Source organism: Malaclemys terrapin, chromosome 1, assembly GCF_027887155.1.
Source record: "Malaclemys terrapin pileata isolate rMalTer1 chromosome 1, rMalTer1.hap1, whole genome shotgun sequence".
In the NCBI taxonomy this organism is placed as follows: domain Eukaryota; kingdom Metazoa; phylum Chordata; order Testudines; family Emydidae; genus Malaclemys; species Malaclemys terrapin.
Window position 1 is genome coordinate 292270298 of NC_071505.1, and position 15918 is coordinate 292286215.

Consider the following 15918-nt stretch of genomic DNA (forward strand, 5'->3'; position numbering starts at 1 on the left):
GCCCCGCAGGGGCCCCAGGAGAATGTCAGAGGCTCCCCCCTGCTTCCACCTTCCCCCATCCCCCGGCACCTCAGCGCGCCGCATCCAGGAGCGGCCCTGGACAGTGCTGCAGCCGCGTGGCCTGAGCTCCTCCCGCTCAGAGCCGCATGGTAAGGGGGCCAGGCTCCGAACTCCGGGCCGAGCAGTGGGAGCTCAGGTCCCGTGGAGCCACACCGCTGCAGCACTGTCCAGGGCCGCTCCTGGACGTGGCGTGCTGAGGCTCCGGGAGAGGGGGGAGGCGGGAGTAAGCAGCATTGTAAGCCCCTCTGAGCCGGACACCCCCCTGACCCCACCCCCCACAGCCCTGACCCTCAGCTCCAACCCCACCCCCCCCCCACAGCCCTGACCCCCAGCTCCGAGCCCAGCCCCTCTGAGCCAGGCACCCCCCAACCCCATCCCCCCACAGCCCTGATCCCCAGCTCCTAGCCCAGCCCCTCTGAGCTGGGCACCTCCCGACCCCATCCCCCCACAGCCCTGACCCCCAGCTCCGAGCCCAGCCCCTGTGAGCCGGGCACCCCCTGACCCAGAGCTCACCTCCCCACCCAGCCCTGGGCAACAGCAGCGCCACCCCCAGGCAATGACAGCCCATTGGTACCAACCATCACCCAGCGACAGCCCATTATGTAATTGCAAATGTATACATACCATTAAAGCATCTAATGTTTTTAAATACTGTATTTTGTGTATTTTCAAATTATTAAAAATTAATTTTTGAATGTATTTCACTGGTTATTTTTTACATTTCCAAATACATGTTACTATAGTATGGCAACTGTTTTTTATGGAAGGGGCCCCCAAAATTGCTTTGCCCCAAGCCCCCTGAATCCTCTGGGCGGCCCTGCTCTAGAGGCTCTCAGCCAGGGTGCAGAGTAATAACATGTAATATAGTTCTCTTAAAAAGAGTTTGTTTCCTTTATTAAAATGCTACATTGTGGCATAAACCTGATGCTTTAACTGTATTTAATTAAATACCACCCTTTTATAAGAAAAGTCAGATATAATTTATTCTAAAACCCAACAGAACTTAGAATGTCCTTTCTCTAGGCTTTTGGACTCATCCTTCAGAATTCTATGGCAGGGATAGAATTCTCTATTAAATGCTATAAGATGGGTAAAGAAACTATTGAAATGTGATCATTTTCTATTAAATGTTATAGGACTTTTTCCACAAATGCATTTTTAAATCCTTAGTCTTTTAGATTCTGAATTCATTGTTAGTTTTGTTATAGCATTTTAAATAGTGGTTTAGACTCACTTAAAAGATGCTTATTGGTAATATGTGTCTGCCAGAAATAACACCAGTAGCACAGAGGAACCAATATGAATTCTGCACTGACTGGAGAATGGAGCTTTGCATGTACTAGACTAAGTGGTTCACTTTCAAAGTGCTATTATCACTGTTGTAGACTGCGTTTGGTTGCTTAGTAACCATCCTTATCGATGATTCAAGTTTTCTCCAGATAACATTGTAAATGGATAGCACATTTATTTTTCTCTCAGCATTTGTATCAGGGGAAATTATTTTATAACATTACTCCAAAAGGAAACATCCTTCTGTGTCTAAGCAATGGTTTTATTGGAGTGCTAGCTGAGGCAGCATATGCAAATACTTTTGAAAAATCTGATTTTAGCAAGCATTACTTGCTAAAATCAGCACAATATTCACAGCACAATATTCACAGCCCTATTGTTTGGCTGGTATTCATTGGAAGAAGAAAAATGAATTTCTATGCAAGTGGGAAAGCATATCTGTTAAAGAGCTAACAAGCAACAAATGGTAAAAAGAAGGTCTCTGTAATGTTTCATTGAAACCACAGACATTACCATGTGGACAGTAGGCTGCAACTCATTAGTAAATGAATTCTATCTGTGACAGCCTTCCAACCCCAGACTTTGCTGATTACATTTGGCTTTTAGGCAGTAATCCCAATGGAAAGTGATTTATTTCAGTACTCCACGAGTTACTCCATAGATGGTAGTGATGAAGACATTATATTGACATGGGTTAGTAGTTGTTGGCCTTATGGAAGGAAGAAGTGGGTTTTCAAGGGGGATTTAAATAAAGACAGGATGGGATCCAAGCACATTGGGATGATGAGAGTTAGAGCTTACAAAGCATGACCCATCCATAATACTAAAGCATTTTACAAAGCTGGATAAAAATTATTATACATCTTTTACAGATAGTAAAACTGAGGAACATGTAGGTCATATGATTTTCCCAAGGGCATACCGTGAGTCAGTGGTAGAGTTGAAATAGAAACTAGTCCTGTGCCCTATCCACCCTCCCATGCAACCTCCCATGGATAGGGAGATCATTCAGGAATAAGGACCAGCATGGAAAAGGGATGTAGATGAGAGAAGGAAATGAAGGTGGGGTTGGCAACAGTGTGTGTGGGAGGGTGCGGGGGAAATGGAATGTGATAAGAAATGGGAGCAGAGACATAGTCAGTGGTGGAGATGAGGAGAGCCTTCAATTCCAGGACTGAGGACTAAAGAACGAGAATATGAGCACTAATATGTACAAATAAATTCAGGCTTATGCATCGTCATGTGCCCCAGTTTGCCAAGAAATGACAGGCAATGTTGCTATCATGATCCAGATAGTGAATGTATTTCTTAACTTCCATTCAAGAAATACCCAATCTTAACTTTCTAATGGTAACAAAGAAACCACACCGGTCCTTCGAGATATTTCTGACATCTGTACCTCAGCCATGGTCCTCTCACTAGACTTAGGCCCCGATTCTGCGGCCTGATCCAGGGATGGATCCTTACACACTGAAATCTATAGGCATTCACAAAGGTGCAAGGGCCTTCTTTGTCGGTGTTAAACTTTCACCTCTGCAGGTGGGCAATCACTTTTACATTCTGATATTAATTCCAAAAATGCAAAGTTTCCCCGTCACAGTTCCCTTCAATAATACCAATTAATTTCTTCTCATACACAGTTTCCTGGTAGTCCCTACCTTACAAAGTAAAGCAGATTGCCTTAACCTATTCGAGCTGAAAGCTTTTTTAATGACATCCAAATCAGGACAATCACAACTGGAAAACTCATTTCAGGCTTCTCCCCATTATCTTCCCACTTCACCATTTTTGGGGCACAAGTATTTAGGGCCCCAATCGAATTCTCACTGAAATCAATTAATGCCTCTCCATTGACTTCAATGGGAACCAGATCCAATTTAGTATCAAATCTCTGCTCCATAGGTCTGGTAGCATTTAATAATCAACTTCAATTTCAGAGGTAGAGCCAAGCTTCCATGGAGCAGGAATTACAGGGATTTCAGAAAGCTGCCTTGTGAAAACTCCCACAGGAAACTCCCTCCCTAGCCCAGACCTTAAAACAGGTTCCAGTGGCTAAGTCTGCTGGCAGTTTCTCTCCATGACATTCCCTTTGCGGAACTGTAAAACTCATGACACACAATAAATCAACAGACAGAAAAATACTCTCATAAGCCTAAAAGCAACCACATCGAAAGCAAATCCCAAAAGCCACACTACCTCATCCTCTTCCTCCTCAAAATTCCTCTGGCACTTACCCTTCCAAGAATACTAAGGTAAGGAATGCAGATTGAGCTGAAGTGACGGCAACTCACAGTTGGAGCCACGGAGAGGTGGATCTTAAAGGGCTTCTCCACCCAAAAATAACATTGGGACCACAAAAGCCACATCTGGAGATTAGACAGAGGTAGGGAATAGGAGGAGGTGTTGGAAGCCAGGTCTCTCCCCAAAAACAACATAATGGGTCGGAAGCAGGGGCTGCTGATTTAGCAATTGTCCAAAGCTCCTCATTTAGTATTAATGTAGTTCTTGCTCTGACTAGAAGAGGAGAAATCAAACCGTGGTCCAGTCAGAATAAGTAACTGTCTAACAAGTTTAAATCACGTATACAAACATTTTCACTGCAGTCAAGTAGGCTTGGTACAGCCAGCAGTCACATGCATCCAGCATTGCAAAATGTACAATGAGCTAGCCGTGATCTTCTATTGATTTCAGTGGACCAGCCATTTAAAACAGCAGCACAAGGCCCTGCCAGGGAGGTTAAGTTCACAACTTTTTTACCTTGAAACAGTAGGCTATGGATTCTACCATACATCTATCAATTAAATACAGCAAAAACTCACTCTGTGGTTGCAGAACTGCAAGCCTCATGCAAACTCAGGAGAATATTTTGTCTATAGAAAATGTTGAGTCCACTTTTCATTGAGAATAAGGGTATGTCTACAAAGCAGCTAAAATGGTGCTTCCCAGCACGGGTAGACAGACATGTGTTGCCTCTGCTCACGCTAGTGTGCTAAAAATAGCAGTGTGACCACGGCGGCATGGGTGGTGGCACAACCCCACCAGACACCTGGGTATGTACTCGGGTGGCTAGCCCAAGCTGTGCCCATGCTGCTGCAGCTATCTGTTAATGCACAGGCTCGAACAGAGCTAGTGCGTGACCATCTACCCGCACTCTACCCTTATTTAAAGCTCTGGAATACAGCAGATGTTCGTGTATGTACAGCATGATAATGAGACAATATCAATACGCTTGTAATAGTGAAAGCAAAAGGGCTTATTTGCGTTACTAACTAATCATAGCTGAGATCCGTAACTAATTGCAAGAATAAGTGCTACTAAACTTCCAAGAACCAATGCTATCATTTATTATTTTCCATTCCAGTCTCCTGTCTGGAGCGTGAAAGTTCAGCTGCTATAAATCAGAAATGTGATATGATTGCATACCAACTCTGTTGACAGTATTTGCTCAGTGATAATGCCCTTTGATACACAAAGCAGCATTGTATCTGTGGCTTTTGCAATTGTGCCTGCCAACTTGAGGATTTTTTGTCACTGAATTACAGATGAAAAGTTACCAGAGCTTGGAGAAAAATGTCTGCTACTGATCTCATTTATTCACAGAGAGAGGGGCAGTATGTTATATTATTACATGATCATTATGGGAAATGTTAAACAACATAAACGTTAACTGTTGCAGTGGCACACAGAGCAAAGGGATGGGCTTCTATTGATTGAATGATTAAAATTATTACAAATGTAAATGAATAAATAGGTCAGAGTAGAAGAAAAAAAGACGAATTCTGGAGATACTCTAGAGGGAAAAGTGACCTTCTTCTTAAACATCTGGTACTAGCCACTGTCAGAGACAAGCTATTGAATAAGATGAACCACAGCTCTGATCTGGCATGTTCCCATGTAACTCCCAAATTCCCACGTAAGTTCTTTGGGGAAAGGATTTTATTTTCCAGCTTTTGATGTGCATAGTTGAAGTGACTTAAAGTACTGTGTAAACTTAGAATGCTAAACAATGATGATGAATTTTATTATATTTATATTTTCAGATGTATTATCATCTTCATAGATACTGGTGGACTTGAAAATAAAATAGCTCAAAGTTGGTGGCAATTCTGTACTGCTGGGTTATTCCAAATACCCAGTCTGCACTGGTGATAATTCTTTTAATATTCAATTATCATTTTATAGCACAATCTGCATACTTCCTAGAAGACAATGAAAGGTATAGGACCAGATTCTGAACTGCGATTAAAATGGTTTATCCCCATTGACTTTAATGGAGCTATTTTGATTTACACCAGCTGTGACTCTAGCCCATAGTATCTGCCTGTAAGGTAGTGTACTTACCATCCATAGCACCCCCTTGTGTCGGGGTGAGACGCTGCTAGGTGTTCTCATCTCTGGTGCCTCCTACTGTCCATCTGCCTCTCACCAGGGCTTCTGTGACTCAGCCCTCCAGCCAAATCACATCAAGTTCAGGCTCCTTCCAGGATAACAAAAAGGTCCAATTGAAAATCCAAGCTAAACATTGAAATAATAATGATACTGCTCTCGAGCTCTATGGAAGCGCTCTTACTCACCCCACTTCAGAGCCTCCCCCGCAGGAGCCTAGCCTGCTCCTGCAGCATTCTTCCTTTGTTGCGTCTTGTCTTTTCCTAACTGCCTCCCTTCTGCAGGGACTCTGGCAGCTTCCCATGGGATCTCCCTGCCCCTTGTCAGCCCTACCTCAGGACTTCCCCCACAAGAGCCTGTACTGCTCCCTGTGGGGCCTCTTACCTGACTTCCTGACAGTTTAAGCCCTATCTCAGGGCTCCCACCCATACGAGTTTGACCCTGCTCCCTGTGGGTTCACCTACCTCCTTCAGACTCCCCACTCCCCAACTGAGTTTGCCACTCTGTTTATATAGTTTTTTTTCCTAACCCTTTCACAGCTCGGATTACTAAGTGTCATTAAGTTGCCCTGTCACCATCAGCTGGGGGCTAGCTGCTAGGTCACAGGCTGATCTGAGCCTGATTTGCCTCAAAGGGCAGCCAGTCTGTGACACTGCACCAAAGAGGTTACAATCTAAATGGTTCATATGACCCTAGAAGTGTTGGTATCACAGCAATATAAACACACGGTTACTCAGGTTAGCCAAATTCTCCCCTTAGTATACTGATGCAGTCCCATAGAAATTAACATAGATGCACCCGTGCAACTAACAGAAGAATTTGTCCTATAACATAAAATGTGTTGACTTTGCAGTTTGTAGAGACTGGTGTCAGATGGTTAACAGTAGAGAAATCCAATTCTTGCAGAACCATTGGAAAGACTGTGAACTACAGCTACACCAGGGTTACACTTTCAGTACCAGCCACAACGGACAGCACAAAGCAAAGCAAACTCGAGCCTTGCAGATGAGTTCTTAGTACCAAACCAACACATCAGCCATGTTGACACTGGACATTTGCTCCAAAAATGAATGGCTTACATAAGAATATAAGAATGGCCATACTGGATCAGACCAAAGGTCCATCTAGCCCAGTATCCTGTCTGCCGACAGTGACCAGTGCCAGGTGCCCCAGAGGGAATGAACAGAACAGGTAATCATCAAGTGATCCATCCCGTCACCCATTCCCAGCTTCTGGCAGACAGAGGCTAGGGACACCATCCCTGCCCATCCTAGCTAATAGCCATTGATGGACCTATCCTCCATGAACTTATCTAGTTCTTTTTTGAACCCCTGTTATACTCTTGCCCTTCACAACATCCTCTGGCAAAGAATTATACAGGGTGACTGTGCATTGTGTGAAGAAATACCTCCCTTTTTTTGTTTTAAACCTGCTACCTATTAATTTCATTTGGTGACCCCCTAGTTCTTGTGTTATGAGGAGTAAATAACACTTCCTTATTTACTTTCTCCACACCAGTCATGATTTTATAGACCTCTATCATATTCCCCCTTAGTCGTCTCTTTTCCAAACTGAAAAGTCCCAGTCTTATTAATCTCACCTCATACGGAAGCCGTTCCATACCCCTACACATTTTTGTTGCCCTTTGCAGTACCTTTTCCAATTCCAATATATCGTTTTTGAGGTGGGGTGACCAGATCTACACACAGTATTCAAGATGTGGGCGTACCATGGATTCATATAAAGGCAACATGATGTTTTGTTTCCTTGTTGATACCTTTAGTGATTCTGCCCATTCTTTAGACATCAGCTCCCTCCTGTTACTGTTTTAAAAGAAGGAGTCAATTTTGGGAGAGAGAGTTAGTTAGTTATACTCCCATCATCAGCTGATATTGGTCCTTAGGCTGATATACCCTGACATGGAAGAATCCCCCCACCAGAGGAGACCCCAATTTGCTGCTTAGTTTGTACTGAGCATGCTCACATGGACTGAACATGCTCAGTAACACTGCTGAAGCCGGCTGCCCTCACTCCACGCCCCCCCGCCCCCAGCAGGCACGGGTCGCCTCTGCCCCCCAGCATAGTGGGGTCCTTCCATAGCAGCTCTTACACCATCCCTGTTGTGGCTACTGTGCTAGGTATATACTCAGTACTTTCTGGCAATCTTCTGATTGCCAGCTGAAATACTGGTCCCCTCACAGCTCTTGGCAGATGGCACAAGATAGAGCAGCCCCAAGGAAATCAGAGCAGTGCACAGCCAGCCCAGGATGAAAAAAGCACAAAGGAATCTTAGTGCCACCTTTGCACCTCCTGAATTGTGCTGTACTAGTGGCTGTTACCAAAGATCTGGTCTTATATTTTTACAGAAGAATATCCTGTATGGAGATATGGAGGACACTGTATTTCTCATGCTCTGACACTTGAAGAGCTTTGCAAAGCAACAAGTAAAATCTCATTGGACCTTATTTTGCCACTCTTACTCCTCCATGAGTAGTCCCACTGGTTTCAACAGAACTACTCACAGAGTAAGATACTACACAGCATGAGTAAGAGTGGCAGGAAAAATGAACCAGTCATCCTACATACACTGCAACATCACACCACAGGCCTGCATGTAATTAGTCTGTGGTTGTTCCCCTTCCGCTAACCTTTGTCTTCTTGTTTGTCTGTCCTTAGATTCTGAGGTCCCTGGAGCACGAACTGCCTTCCTTGAAAGCTCCTAGCACCTGGCAGGCACCACCACCGCAAATCTTGGACCAAACGGGAAGCAAGTTCTAGAGCAGAGGAGCCCTGCTGACTGTCTTTTTAAACTAGGGGGCTGCCCACTTGAGCACCTCTGCTGATCACAATTACCCTCAAGTTACAGGGGTAGAGAGACATGATGAGCTCTTATGAAGCCAGAACCCAAACCAGTTGTGGCTTTTATAAGTTAACAATACCACCTTAAATTGCACCCCAGAATCAAATGGCAGCTAGTTCAGATCATGAAGCACTGCTGCGATATGCTGCCATACGAAATGTTGCTTAATAAGTAGGCCACAGAGTTCTGCACTTACTGCAATTTGCCACATGTTTATAGGCAGAATCTCCACATAGAACACACTGCAATAATCCAGTCTTATGGGGAGATCAGCATGGGTAACTGCAGCAAGGTCCCCATCCATAGGACAAGGCTATAATCTTCTCCCCACGCATAAATGTTATAAAGTGCTCTTGGCAACCGTGTCTCCCCCTGGATCCAGAAGCAGCTGGGGTCGCACCAAGCCCCTCAAATTTTGAGCCTAAGCAAGCTAGAGATTTCTCCCCCATCCAGCTTTTCTGACTATTTACAGGGGATGGAACACTCGTCCGCTAGTCAGAATCATTGTTATTTTTAATTCACCCATTGTATGATCATTAATTACACCAATACCATGGTGATAGGTATATAAACCCGAATAGAACAGAACAGGAGAGAGATTTTGCAAAAAACACACACAGGTTATCTGCATAACCCTGCCCAAGTCTGAAGAGGCTGGGGGTGAAATCCTGCCTCTGCTGAAGTCGGGAGGAGTTTGGCCAGTGACCTTAAGGGGACCAGGATTTCATCCCAGATTTTTTTTCTGAATGGTACCCCTGAGCTCTGTTAAAAATGTGAGGAGGAGGGGTATTTTTAAAGCCTGGCTGTGTTTGTTTATTTGTATTTGTGCACTGAACAGCGATCACATGTTAACTCAAGTGGGCCACCACAGGTGGCATGTTCTGTTGGCTGCGCACATTCACAAAGCAAGGCTGTGGAGTGAGGCCAGAGGAAGCTCCAAACCCAGGGAGCTGTGAGGCCATGCAGATGGGCGGTGTGCCTGAGTATGCCGTGCAACATAGCTCAGGGGCAGCCTTCCCAGCGTGGCTGCAGAGGCCACAAGCTACACATCAGGGCAGAGGTGAGCAAACTACGGCCCGTGGGCCACATCCGGCCTGCAAGACCGTCCTGCCCAGCCCTTGAGGTCCCGGCTGGGGAGACTAGGCCCCGGCCCCTCCCCCGCTGTCCCCCCTCTCCGTCACGCCGCCGCACGGGCAGCAGTCTGGACGGTGGGGTTGCGCGCTCCTGCCAAGCAGCGCGGCAGCGTGTTTGGCACCGGCCGGGCGGCACGGCTGCCAGACAAGGGGCCGGGGCAGGGGTGTTGGATAAGGGGCGGGGGGTCTCGGGGGTGGTCAGGGGACAGGGAGCAGGGGGCTGTTGGATGGGGCGGAGGTTCTGGGGGGTGGTCAGGGGATGGGGGATGGGGGGTTGGATAGGCGTGGGGTCCGGGGGGGGTCCTGTCAAGGGGCAGAGGTGTGGATAGGGGTCAGAGCAGTCAGGGGACTGGGAGCAGGGGGCGTCGGATAGGGGGTGGGGTCCTGGGGGCGGTTAGGGGCGGGAGGTCCCGGGAGGGGGCGGTTAGGGGACAAGGGGGGGGGTCGGATAGGGGGCGGGGGCCAGGCTGTTTGGGGAGGCACTGCCTTCCCTACCCGGCCATCCATACAGTTTTGCAACCCCAATGTGGCCCTCAAGCCAAAAAGTTTGCCCACCTCTGCATCAGAACTATGCAGAGATTGCACAGGTGTTCTGTGCCCAGCCCCCCACATTGCAGGAGGATTTCATCCCTCCCAGTCTTCTACCTAGTGCTCCCCTATGGGCAGGCAATTTACCTGGCCTATTCACATGGCCAGATAAATTGTACTGCCCTTGTGCTACTTGGCCATGACTAGAAATGCCACTCAGTCAACGGGATTCCCAGAAGAGCACAACGTGACCCAAACAACATATTAACAGTAAGACAACTGTGGACAAACACATACTGTTCACTTGACTTGCTAACCAGAAAACCACAAGCAACAGGTGGCTTAATATATTTGTCTTCCCTCTTTATGATCCCAGCACTGGTATTCTTTCCCCATCACATAAATAACCTTTATTTACATGTCTGTCTTTGCAGCATATGCAAATACTAGATGCAGGCAGAAAACTGTACACATTTGAGTCTCTTTTCCTGTGACATCAAGTACGTTTGCTCAAGGCAGTTTCCTATTAAGAGATCTGCATCAGCCCTTGTTATGCCAGCTAAAGAAAATGTTGAAATACACTTCTGAAAAGAAATTCTGATTAAGCTAAACTAATCTAAATCAATAAACTATGCCAAGGTAGTCAACTTCTGATTATCCAAATCGCAAGGGTGATCTCTGTATTAATTCATTATTAACTATTTTTATTATTATTTATTTATTAATCTGGAACATGATTAGAGTTTACAATACCAAACATAATCAGAAAATCAGTAGGAAGGCAGTCAGCTGAACAGAGGAAAAGGCTGGCAGTTTGTTCAACAGGGAGGTTCAGAGCTTCGGGATTCTACTGTATTTAGAGGTTTTGAGTGATGTATCAAATGAGATAGGCGCCTGAGCTAGGGTACATTTGATACACATGTTCTCAAGCTTTCAAAGATTCATAGATTCCAAGGCCAGAAGGGACCATTGTGATCATATTGTCTGACCTCCTGTATAACACAGGCCATAGAATGTCTCCAAAATACGTCATTTTGAACTAGAGCGTATATTTAAAAAACAAACAAAGCACACATCTAATCTTGATATAAAAATTGCCAGTGATGGAGAATCCACCACAACTCTTGGTAAATTGTTCCAATGGTTAGTTAATCTCACTGTTACATATTTATGCTTCATTTCCAGTCTGAATTTGTCTAGCTTCAAATTCCAGCCATTGCCTCATATTATACCTTTGTCTGCTAGACTGAAGAGCCCATTATTAAATATTTGTTCCCCATTTATGTAATTATAGACTGGAAGCAAATCACCTCTTAACCTTCTCTTTCTTAAGCTAAATAGATTGAGCGCCTTGAGTCTATCACTATAAGGCAGATTTTCTAATCTTTTAATCATTCTCATGTCTCTTCTCTGAACTCTCTCCAGTTTATCAAGATTCTTTTTGAATTGTGGAAACCAGAACAGGGCACACTATTCAGCAGTGTCAGTGCCAAATACTGAGGTAAAATAACCTGTCTACTCCTACTCAAGATTCCCCTGTTTATGCATCCAAGGGTCTCACGAGCTCTTTTGGCTACAGCATCACAGTGGGAACTCATGTTCAGCTGATTATCCACCATGACCCCCGATTCTTTTTTGGAGTCTCTGCTTCCCAGGATAGAGCCCCCCTTTTTGTAAATATGGCCTGCATTCTTTGTTCTTAGAGATACACATTTACACTTAGCCATATTAAAGCTTGCAGTTGAGCATCTCAGAAACTTTTTTTATTTTCTCCACACATGGCATTTGTTTGACAGCATTCAAGCAGTGATTGTCTCTTTTTTTCTTCTTTTACTAGAAACAGAGCACCCTGGATCACCAGAATATATGGCGGAGTGGGGAGGAAACTACAGAGCAAAGACCACCACATGATTAAACGTGCCCAGTCAATGATGGAAATAAGGGTTGTGGCAATAAATTATTTCCAGTTCTGACCATGCAAGCAAGGCAAACTGTTTGCTGGAGAGAGATCATAAGGGGTGGGTCAGATGACAGAGGAGAAGACAAGAAGGAGAGCATTCAAGTTGCTTTTTTTAAGCTGTCACATGAAAGCAGAGCCTGCAATAACAACTGGCCGATTAGAATTGGTGCACATTTGCAGCTGGCAAAACTAACAACCCCTCCACACACAGACACACAAAGTAAAAGAGAGAGGAGGGAAATGGAAGAAATAAATTACTAAACCAAACGATAAAGGAATTGTTGCCATTCTAGCCTTACCCTTCATGAGCTGCACACTTCCAGCATGCCTTACGACACTGCTGTACCATATACCATCAGGACTTCTCAGGGGTTCCTCAATCTTGTCGTTGGCAGTTTGGTGTGGGTGCAAGTTACACTTCTTGAGTGCCTAGTGACAGCGAGCGCAGGGGCTGAGCCTGATAACATCAGAGTCAATGGTCGTTTCAGCCCTAATTCGGCAAAGCACTGAAACACGTGCTTACCTTTAAGCATGTGCTCTAATTCCATCCTTAATCAGCAAAGTGCTATTTACTTCAATGGAATTTATGCACATGCTTGAAGTTAAGCATGCACTTAAGTGCTTTGCCAAGTGGGGTCCTCTCTCATTGACTTTAATAGGAACTGCAGTAGACCCTTTGAAGAGCAAAACAGAGATATTACTGGTGTTGATACTTGTGTAACGTCAGATGGGGAACTGAACATGGCATTTCCAAATTTGTAGGCCAGACATAATTAACTGCCTAGTCACACTACAGCCAGCTACCAGGGGAAGCTCTCAGAACTTCTATACCTCACACAGGCCGTAGGAGCTCAGGCTTTTTGCTGTTAACTCATTAGCTAATGGAAAACAAGGCAAAATTCAGGAAGGATGGCTCAGTGGTTAGGCTACTAGGCTGGGATTTGGGAGACCTGAATTCAATTCTCTGCTCTGCCATAGACTTCCTGGGGAACCTGGAGACGGGCAACGGGTATGGCAGGCCAAACAGCCAGGCGCAGTACTGCCCATGCTCCATCCAGAGGCCCCCTCTTGCTTCCCGCTCTTCCCTCTGGCCCCATCCCAGGTTGCTCCTCTTCCTGCCCTCGCTTAGCCTCTCCCCCAAAGCAAACAGGGGCTGGGGCTGGGGCTGGGGCTGGGGCTAAGGTGAGCCAGCCAGTGGCTGGGACTCAGGGCGGCTGGGGCCGGTGCTTGGGCCAGCTGGTTGGGGCTGGGGTTGCCTGGCACTGGGGCCACCCAGCACTCTGGGGCTGGGACCATCAGGCACTCAGGCCACCTGGTGCTCTGGGGCTAGGCCGCCCAGGACTCAGGCCAGCTGGGGCGGGACTCCTCCAGCCGCGGTGGGGGCTCGGGGCTCCTGCAGGGAAGGGAAGGGGCCTCGGGCAGAAGGGGCCAGGGGCTAGCCTTCCCAAAGAGTGGCTTCACACGCCGCCCATGCTTGTAAGTCCCTTAGGCCCAGATCCACATAGGTCTCTAGGATTCTAACTTCCACTGATTTCAGCAGAAATTAGGGCCTAAATACCTTTGAATCTGCGCCTTAGTCTCTCTAGGCCTCAATTCCCCAGGGATACACTTCTCTATCTCACATGGGTGTTGTGAAGATAAATACACTAAGGATTGTGAGGCACTCACATACTATGGTGATGGGAACTATATATGTACACCTCTACCCCGATATAACGCTGTCCTCGGGAGCCAAAAAATCTTACCGCGTTATAGGTGAAACCACGTTATATCGAACTTGCTTTGATCCGCCGGAGCGCACAGCCCCCCCCCGCCGCCCCCCGTAGCATTGCTTTACCGCATTATATCCGAATTTGTGTTATATCGGGTTGCGGTATATTGGGGTAGAGGTGTACCTAGATAGACAGTGCTATATTGAATTTGTGACTGAAATCCTGGCCTCGCTGAAGTATTATCTTTGAAATCTTTACTTCAGTAGCTAAACATTTTCTTCCAAGAGACAACAATATTGAGGAAACATTATCAGTTAATATATTTGTCAGCTGAGGGTAGAATTCTTTTAGCAATGCACTTATTACTTTTTCTTAACTACATATATTATGGCAGGAGTCACCTGTTATATGTAGTCTTACAAATTATTTTTCTTAGTACACGAGTAGCATGCTGTCTTTGAAGGAACACTGTATTGCACTTACTTTGATGATGTCACTTTTGCTGGGAAGCTGTTGAAAGCAGCAAGAGAGTTTTCTCTTTAATTGCTCTAGCTTGAATCAATTCCGGCAGAGTTGCTTCCTGGGAACTGGGCATTGCTTTTTGAGTTGGGATCCCTGAAGGAGCTTGTGTGCTGTTTGTAACCTCTCTGTTCAAGGATTGGTATATATAGCGTAAATAAACAAGTTACACTAAGGCCTTGTCTACATTACAAACTTAAGTCAACCTAAATTTGGTCGACATACAGCCAGCACAGTAAATACTGCAGTTTTTCATGTCCACACTACCCTCTTTCTCACAGTTGCATGTTTCCTCACCAGGAGCACTTGCACCAGCTTAAGTGGGTCAGTGTATGTGGGGCTCACAGCCGGAGCCCCAGTGCTGGGGGCTAACAGCTGGAGCCCCTTCGCCCCAACTGTCAGTCCCACAAAACTGGGTAACTGGGCAACAAAATGGCAGATTAAATTCAGTGTTGATAAATACAAAATAATGCACATTAGAAAATATAATCCCACCTATACATATAAAATCATGGGGTCTAAATTAGCTGTTACCACTCAAGAAAGAGAATCATTAGGAAAGGGGTAGATAATAAGACAGAAAATACCATGTTGCCTCTATATAAATCCACGTTACACTCACATCTTGAATACTGTGTGCAGATTTGGTTGCCCCATCTCAAAAAAGATATATTGGAATTGGAAAAAGTTCAGAAAAGGGCAACAAAAATGATTAGGGGTATGGAACAGCTTCCATAATTAATAAGATTGGGACTTTTCAGCGTGGAAAAGAGACAACTAAGGGGGGATATGATAAGAGGTCTATAAAATCATGACTGGTGTGGAGAAAGTAAATAAGGAAGTGTTATTTACTCCTCATAACACAAGAACTAGGGCGCACAAAATGAAATTAATAGGCAGCAGGTTTAAAACAAAGAAAAGGAAGTATTTCTTCACACAATGCACAGTCAACCTGGGGAACTCTTTGTCAGAGGATGTTGTGAAGGCCAAAACCCTAATTGTGTTAAAAAAAGAACTGTTCTAAGAGCCTTGATAACAAAGAATCTTCATTTTTGCTTCCTTGATTGGAAAGTTTGTGTCAACCAGAAGCTACTGTACAGGTAGAAGCAGGGCACACATACCAATAAGGGCCTGATCCCTGTTTTTACAAAGCACAAGAAATATAGATCTGTACACAACTCTGAAATGTATTTAAGGGTTGGTTGGTTGGTTTTCTTCTGTGATCAGAGGATCTCTGTGTGACAATAGTTACTGATATAGCAACACTTATGATTGAGAGATGACCCCCCCACACACACATAGTTATACCTCTAGTGCAGTGGTTCTCAACCAGGGAAGGCCATGAGCAGGCTTCGGGGAGGCCACCAAAAAGGGCCAGCGTTAGATTCACTGGGGCCCAGAGCGGAAAGCCAAAGCCCCATGACAGGGGTGTGAAGCCTGGAGCCCCATCACCACGCGTTGAAGTTGAAG

At 45.5% G+C, this 15918-nt stretch overlaps 1 long non-coding RNA gene across 1 annotated transcript in view; it reads right to left on the bottom strand.

Annotated features, from left to right (window-relative positions):
• The window catches only part of LOC128829067 (uncharacterized), a 30955-nt gene that overhangs the window by 14082 nt on the left and 955 nt on the right, over positions 1-15918 (bottom strand). The window contains exon 2 of the long non-coding RNA XR_008443284.1: positions 5692-5827. This is a non-coding gene — a long non-coding RNA (uncharacterized LOC128829067). The remainder of the gene's footprint in view (positions 1-5691; positions 5828-15918) is intronic.